Source organism: Dendropsophus ebraccatus, unplaced genomic scaffold, assembly GCF_027789765.1.
Source record: "Dendropsophus ebraccatus isolate aDenEbr1 unplaced genomic scaffold, aDenEbr1.pat pat_scaffold_443_ctg1, whole genome shotgun sequence".
Taxonomy (NCBI): Eukaryota; Metazoa; Chordata; class Amphibia; order Anura; family Hylidae; genus Dendropsophus; species Dendropsophus ebraccatus.
In genome coordinates, this window is record NW_027210051.1 from 71,135 (window position 1) to 80,022 (window position 8,888).

Genomic DNA, 8,888 nt, shown 5'->3' on the forward strand with positions numbered 1-8,888 from the left:
TCAAAGGACCGATAATCTGTCAGATGCTACAAACATCCTACACAACATGGTACACGTCACCAACACAGCTCAAAGGACCGATAATCTGTCAGGTGCTACAAACATCCTACACAACATGGTACACGTCACCAACACAGCTCAAAGGACCGATAATCTGTCAGGTGCTACAAACATCCTACACAACATGGTACACGTCACCAAAAACCGCTCAAAGGACCGATAATCTGTCAGATGCTACAAACATCCTACACAACATGGTACACGTCACCAACACAGCTCAAAGGACCGATAATCTGTCAGATGCTACAAACATCCTACACAACATGGTACACGTCACCAACACAGCTCAAAGGACCGATAATCTGTCAGGTGCTACAAACATCCTACACAACATGGTACACGTCACCAAAACCGCTCAAAGGACCGATAATCTGTCAGATGCTACAAACATCCTACACAACATGGTACACGTCACCAACACAGCTCAAAGGACCGATAATCTGTCAGGTGATACAAACATCCTACACAACATTGTACATGTCACCAAAAACCGCTCAAAGGACCGATAATCTGTCAGGTGATACAAACATCCTACACAACACATCAGAAGATAGAATACATGGCAGCATACACGCAGCCAGATGGAAGTGGCTAACCACCGCTCCTCCGGCAGATATACAGGGCAGGGAATAAGCATCCGATAGAAGAAAAGTTCCTATTTTGGGCAGAAAGCATTGTCTGCAGTTAAAGAGGTTGGACGTTTCCTGGAGGTCCTGACCAGGTTTGCAGACCATGCAGCAGGGTGCCGCTCCTTAGTCGCCCTGACTGTGTGTTTCGGGTCTTTGTCAGCTGGCAGTCCCGGCCACCACCACCATACTCACTGCTCTTACGGAGAGGTTGTTGTCTGTTGTGATACACGGCCCCATTCATCCTTCCTTCTATACACTGCAGTCCTCCTGTGCCCTTTGCAGGTACCCCCCCCCCATACTTCACTATTGGGACTGTGGTCTTCAGTTGTACCCATCCTTCTTTCTCCAAGCACAGCAAGTTAAGTAGATACCAAAAATTTGTAATTTGGTTTCATCTTACTGCATGACCTCCTCTGCATAATCCAAATGTTGATTGGTGATGCCACCGGGGCCTGGCCATGTGCTGGTGTGAGCCGGGGGACCTTGTGTATCCTGCAGGATTATAATCCATGATGTTATCCCAGCTCTCTTCAGGTCAGTGACCAGGTCCTCTTGTGTACTTCTCGGCTGATTCCTGTCTTTTTTTTTTTTTTTTTTAAATCATCCATGAGCAAAGATCTTGAGCCCCAGACTGAGGAAAACTGTAATCTTTTTAGCCCATCCCAGCTTTGTGCAGGTCTACAGTGTTGTCCCCGGTTTCCTTAGTTCGCTCTGTGGTCTTGGCCATGGTGAAGAGGTTGAAGTGTGATGAGTGTGCGGACAGGTGATGAGATGACACAGGTGCAGAAAATGAGGGCAGAGAAGAAGGAGCTTCTTATAGAGACACTGACAGCTCTAAGTGGCAGAAGTCCTACTAGTCGGTCAGCAACCAAATCCTTTTTTTATGGAATAAAATGATAATTATTTATAAATACTACAAAAGGTGATTATCTGGAATGTTCTGTAGATTTTGTCTCCAACAGGTGAAGTTACCGACCAGAAATATTACCGCCCCCCTCCCCCCCTTCTGTGTAGGTGGGGAAATTTGCTAAATCAACATTGTATCAAATACTTATCCCCCCCCCCCCCGTAAATTAATTACAGGGTCAATCCTGTTACAGTCTGGGCCTCACCACAAAAGGGCACACTGCTCTAAAATGGCCCTCACAGGCCGCTGGTTGGGCCCTATTACAGGGAGCAATAACCTGCCCCATCCGGCCAGTGATTGGCTAAACCGCCTGTCAGCCACAAGGGTCAGCGCGGAGCGGGGAAAGGCTGCACGACACAAGGGGGAATAGCTAAGGATGAACTTTATTTTTTATGGAAAAAGCAAGGACTGCACCGACATCGCTAACAAAATATATAAATTTATATTACATATATCTCCTTTTCTGCCCAGTTATCGAGCATCGTTTTGGCTCAGTAGGTGGTTGATGATCTAGCAGATTGCTTATGTGCAAATGTCGGGCCATCTAATACGGCCCTAAGGTCTAATGTCACTACAATGTACACTGGCCGTCTCTACCACTCGCTGGACGCCATGTTTCCAGGTGACAGGCTGGAGGAGGAGACGCTATATTTATGATAAAGGGTTAACAAACAAGTGTAACACAAAATAAAAAAGACACACGACTAAAGAAAACAAGACTAGTACATAAGGATAAGGGAATCAGGCCGCAAGGACTACACTGTACAGGGTGGACCGTGGGTGAAGGGGCAGCCAGATGGCAGAGTATGGGGAAAGTTTGGGAAAATCTCAAAGGCAGCTGTGAGGAGCGGCCATAGCATAGATAGAGGTCATGTGAGGATCGGGGTAGATGTAAGGAGGTATCAGGAGATTAGGGTAGAGATGTATGGAGAAGAGAGGGCAGTATGTAAGGAGGTATCAGGAGATTAGGGGAGAGATGTATGGAGAGGACAGTATGTGAGGAGGTATCAGGAGATTAGGGTAGAGATGTATGGAGAGGACAGTATGTGAGGAGGTATCAGGAGATTAGGGTAGAGATGTATGGAGAGGACAGTATGTGAGGAGGTATCAGGAGATTAGGGTAGAGATGTATGGAGAGGACAGTATGTGAGGAGGTATCAGGAGATTAGGGTAGAGATGTATGGAGAGGAGAGGACAGTATGTGAGGAGGTATCAGGAGATTAGGGTAGGGATGTATGGAGAGGAGAGGATAGTATGTGAGGAGGTATCAGGAGATTAGGGTAGAGATGTATGGACAGGACAGTATGTGAGGAGGTATCAGGAGATTAGGGTAGAGATGTATGGAGAGGAGAGGACAGTATGTGAGGGGGTATCAGGAGATTAGGGTAGAGATGTATGGAGAGGAGAGGACAGTATGTGAGGAGGTATCAGGAGATTAGGGTAGAGATGTATGGAGAGGAGAGGACAGTATGTGAGGAGGTATCAGGAGATTAGGGTAGAGATGTATGGAGAGGAGAGGACAGTATGTAAGGGGGGTATCAGGAGATTAGGGTAGAGATGTATGGAGAGGACAGTATGTGAGGAGGTATCAGGAGATTAGGGTAGAGATGTATGGAGAGGACAGTATGTGAGGAGGTATCAGGAGATTAGGGTAGAGATGTATGGAGAGGACAGTATGTGAGGAGGTATCAGGAGATTAGGGTAGAGATGTATGGAGAGGAGAGGACAGTATGTGAGGAGGTATCAGGAGATTAGGGTAGAGATGTATGGAGAGGAGAGGGCAGTATGTGAGGAGGTATCAGGAGATTAGGGTAGAGATGTATAGAGAGGAGAGGACAGTATGTGAGGAGGTATCAGGAGATTAGGGTAGAGATGTATGGAGAGGACCGTATGTGAGGAGGTATCAGGAGATTAGGGTAGAGATGTATGGAGAGGAGAGGACAGTATGTGAGGAGGTATTAGGAGATTAGGGTAGAGATGTATGGAGAGGACAGTATGTGAGGAGGTATCAGGAGATTAGGGTAGAGATGTATGGAGAGGACAGGACAGTATGTGAGGAGGTATCAGGAGATTAGGGTAGAGATGTATGGAGAGGACAGGACAGTATGTGAGGAGGTATCAGGAGATTAGGGTAGAGATGTATGGAGGGGACAGTATGTGAGGAGGTATCAGAAGATTAGGGTAGAGATGTATGGAGAGGAGAGGGCAGTATGTGAGGAGGTATCAGGAGATTAGGGTAGAGATGTATGGAGAGGAGAGGACAGTATGTGAGGAGGTATCAGGAGATTAGGGTAGAGATGTATGGAGAGGACAGGACAGTATGTGAGGAGGTATCAGGAGATTAGGGTAGAGATGTATGGAGAGGACAGTATGTGAGGAGGTATCAGGAGATTAGGGTAGAGATGTATGGAGAGGACAGTATGTGAGGAGATATCAGGAGATTAGGGTAGAGATGTATGGAGAGGACAGTATGTGAGGAGGTATCAGGAGATTAGGGTAGAGATGTATGGAGAGGAGAGGACAGTATGTGAGGAGGTATCAGGAGATTAGGGTAGAGATGTATGGAGAGGAGAGGACAGTATGTGAGGAGGTATCAGGAGATTAGGGTAGAGATGTATGGAGAGGACAGTATGTGAGGAGGTATCAGGAGATTAGGGTAGAGATGTATGGGGAGGAGAGGACAGTATGTGAGGAGGTATCAGGAGATTAGGGTAGAGATGTATGGAGAGGAGAGGACAGTATGTGAGGAGGTATCAGGAGATTAGGGTAGAGATGTATGGAGAGGACAGGACAGTATGTGAGAAGGTATCAGGAGATTAGGGTAGGGATGTATGGAGAGGACAGTATGTGAGGAGGTATCAGGAGATTAGGGTAGAGATGTATGGAGAGGACAGTATGTGAGGAGGTATCAGGAGATTAGGGTAGAGATGTATGGAGAGGACAGTATGTGAGGAGGTATCAGGAGATTAGGGTAGAGATGTATGGAGAGGACAGTATGTGAGGAGATATCAGGAGATTAGGGTAGAGATGTATGGAGAGGAGAGGACAGTATGTGAGGAGGTATCAGGAGATTAGGGTAGAAATGTATGGAGAGGAGAGGACAGTATGTGAGGAGGTATCAGGAGATTAGGGTAGAAATGTATGGAGAGGAGAGGACAGTATGTGAGGAGGTATCAGGAGATTAGGGTAGAGATGTATGGAGAGGACAGTATGTGAGGAGGTATCAGGAGATTAGGGTAGAGATGTATGGAGAGGACAGTATGTGAGGAGGTATCAGGAGATTGGGGTAGAGATGTATGGAGAGGAGAGGACAGTATGTGAGGAGGTATCAGGAGATTAGGGTAGAGATGTATGGAGAGGACAGGACAGTATGTGAGGAGGTATCAGGAGATTAGGGTAGAGATGTATGGAGAGGAGAGGACAGTATGTGAGGAGGTATCAGGAGATTAGGGTAGAGATGTATGGAGAGGAGAGGACAGTATGTGAGGAGGTATCAGGAGATTAGGGTAGAGATGTATGGAGAGGACAGGACAGTATGTGAGGAGGTATCAGGAGATTAGGGTAGAGATGTATGGAGAGGAGAGGACAGTATGTGAGGAGGTATCAGGAGATTAGGGTAGAGATGTATGGAGAGGACAGTATGTGAGGAGGTATCAGGAGATTAGGGTAGAGATGTATGGAGAGGAGAGGACAGTATGTGAGGAGGTATCAGGAGATTAGGGTAGAGATGTATGGAGAGGACAGGACAGTATGTGAGGAGGTATCAGGAGATTAGGGTAGAGATGTATGGAGAGGACAGTATGTGAGGAGGTATCAGGAGATTAGGGTAGAGATGTATGGAGAGGACAGGACAGTATGTGAGGAGGTATCAGGAGATTAGGGTAGAGATGTATGGAGAGGAGAGGACAGTATGTGAGGAGGTATCAGGAGATTAGGGTAGAGATGTATGGAGAGGACAGTATGTGAGGAGGTATCAGGAGATTAGGGTAGAGATGTATGGAGAGGAGAGGACAGTATGTGAGGAGGTATCAGGAGATTAGGGTAGAGATGTATGGAGAGGACAGGACAGTATGTGAGGAGGTATCAGGAGATTAGGGTAGAGATGTATGGAAAGGAGAGGACAGTATGTGAGGAGGTATCAGGAGATTAGGGTAGAGATGTATGGAGAGGACAGGACAGTATGTGAGGAGGTATCAGGAGATTAGGGTAGAGATGTATGGAGAGGACAGGACAGTATGTGAGGAGGTATCAGGAGATTAGGGTAGAGATGTATGGAGAGGACAGTATGTGAGGAGGTATCAGGAGATTAGGGTAGAGATGTATGGAGAGGAGAGGACAGTATGTGAGGAGGTATCAGGAGATTAGGGTAGAGATGTATGGAGAGGACAGTATGTGAGGAGGTATCAGGAGATTAGGGTAGATATGTATGGACAGGACAGTATGTGAGGAGGTATCAGGAGATTAGGGGAGAGATGTATGGAGAGGACAGTATGTGAGGAGGTATCAGGAGATTAGGGTAGAGATGTATGGAGAGGACAGTATGTGAGGAGATATCAGGAGATTAGGGTAGAGATGTATGGAGAGGACAGGACAGTATGTGAGGAGGTATCAGGAGATTAGGGTAGAGATGTATGGAGAGGACAGTATGTGAGGAGGTATCAGGAGATTAGGGTAGAGATGTATGGAGAGGAGAGGACAGTATGTGAGGAGGTATCAGGAGATTAGGGTAGAGATGTATGGAGAGGACAGGACAGTATGTGAGGAGGTATCAGGAGATTAGGGTAGAGATGTATGGGGAGGAGAGGACAGTATGTGAGGAGGTATCAGGAGATTAGGGTAGAGATGTATGGGGAGGACAGTATGTGAGGAGGTATCAGGAGATTAGGGTAGAGATGTATGGAGAGGACAGGACAGTATGTGAGGAGGTATCAGGAGATTAGGGTAGAGATGTATGGAGAGGAGAGGACAGTATGTGAGGAGGTATCAGGAGATTAGGGTAGAGATGTATGGAGAGGAGAGGACAGTATGTGAGGAGGTATCAGGAGATTAGGGTAGAGATGTATGGAGAGGACAGTATGTGAGGAGGTATCAGGAGATTAGGGTAGAGATGTATGGAGAGGAGAGGACAGTATGTGAGGAGGTATCAGGAGATTAGGGTAGAGATGTATGGAGAGGAGAGGACAGTATGTGAGGAGGTATCAGGAGATTAGGGTAGAGATGTATGGAGAGGAGAGGACAGTATGTGAGGAGGTATCAGGAGATTAGGGTAGAGATGTATGGAGAGGACAGTATGTGAGGAGGTATCAGGAGATTAGGGTAGAGATGTATGGAGAGGACAGTATGTGAGGAGGTATCAGGAGATTGGGGTAGAGATGTATGGAGAGGAGAGGACAGTATGTGAGGAGGTATCAGGAGATTAGGGTAGAGATGTATGGAGAGGACAGGACAGTATGTGAGGAGGTATCAGGAGATTAGGGTAGAGATGTATGGAGAGGAGAGGACAGTATGTGAGGAGGTATCAGGAGATTAGGGTAGAGATGTATGGGAGAGGACAGTATGTGAGGAGGTATCAGGAGATTAGGGTAGAGATGTATGGAGAGGACAGTATGTGAGGAGGTATCAGGAGATTAGGGTAGAGATGTATGGAGAGGACAGGACAGTATATGAGGAGGTATCAGGAGATTAGGGTAGAGATGTATGGAGAGGACAGTATGTGAGGAGGTATCAGGAGATTAGGGTAGAGATGTATGGAGAGGACAGTATGTGAGGAGGTATCAGGAGATTAGGGTAGAGATGTATGGAGAGGACAGTATGTGAGGAGGTATCAGGAGATTAGGGTAGAGATGTATGGGGAGGAGAGGACAGTATGTGAGGAGGTATCAGGAGATCAGGGTAGAGATGTATGGAGAGGAGAGGACAGTATGTGAGGGGGTATCAGGAGATTAGGGTAGAGATGTATGGAGAGGACCGTATGTGAGGAGGTATCAGGAGATTAGGGTAGAGATGTATGGAGAGGAGAGGACAGTATGTGAGGGGGTATCAGGAGATTAGGGTAGAGATGTATGGAGAGGAGAGGACAGTATGTGAGGAGGTATCAGGAGATTAGGGTAGAGATGTATGGAGAGGACCGTATGTGAGGAGGTATCAGGAGATTAGGGTAGAGATGTATGGAGAGGAGAGGACAGTATGTGAGGGGGTATCAGGAGATTAGGGTAGAGATGTATGGAGAGGACAGGACAGTATGTGAGGAGGTATCAGGAGATTAGGGTAGAGATGTATGGAGAGGACAGTATGTGAGGAGATATCAGGAGATTAGGGTAGAGATGTATGGAGAGGACAGTATGTGAGGAGGTATCAGGAGATTAGGGTAGAGATGTATGGAGAGGACAGTATGTGAGGAGGTATCAGGAGATTAGGGTAGAGATGTATGGAGAGGACAGGACAGTATGTGAGGAGGTATCAGGAGATTAGGGTAGGGATGTATGGAGAGGACAGTATGTGAGGAGGTATCAGGAGATTAGGGTAGAGATGTATGGAGAGGACAGGACAGTATGTGAGGAGGTATCAGGAGATTAGGGTAGGGATGTATGGAGAGGACAGTATGTGAGGAGGTATCAGGAGATTAGGGTAGAGATGTATGGAGAGGACAGTATGTGAGGAGGTATCAGGAGATTAGGGTAGAGGTGTATGGAGAGGACAGGACAGTATGTGAGGAGGTATCAGGAGATTAGGGTAGGGATGTATGGAGAGGACAGTATGTGAGGAGGTATCAGGAGATTAGGGTAGAGATGTATGGAGAGGACAGGACAGTATGTGAGGAGGTATCAGGAGATTAGGGTAGAGATGTATGGAGAGGACAGTATGTGAGGAGGTATCAGGAGATTAGGGTAGAGATGTATGGAGAGGACAGTATGTGAGGAGGTATCAGGAGATTAGGGTAGAGATGTATGGAGAGGACAGTATGTGAGGAGGTATCAGGAGATTAGGGTAGAAATGTATGGAGAGGAGAGGACAGTATGTGAGGAGGTATCAGGAGATTAGGGTAGAGATGTATGGAGAGGACAGTATGTGAGGAGGTATCAGGAGATTAGGGTAGAGATGTATGGAGAGGACAGGACAGTATGTGAGGAGGTATCAGGAGATTAGGGTAGGGATGTATGGAGAGGAGAGGACAGTATGTGAGGAGGTATCAGGAGATTAGGGTAGAGATGTATGGAGAGGACAGGACAGTATGTGAGGAGGTATCAGGAGATTAGGGTAGAGATGTATGGAGAGGAGAGGACAGTATGTGA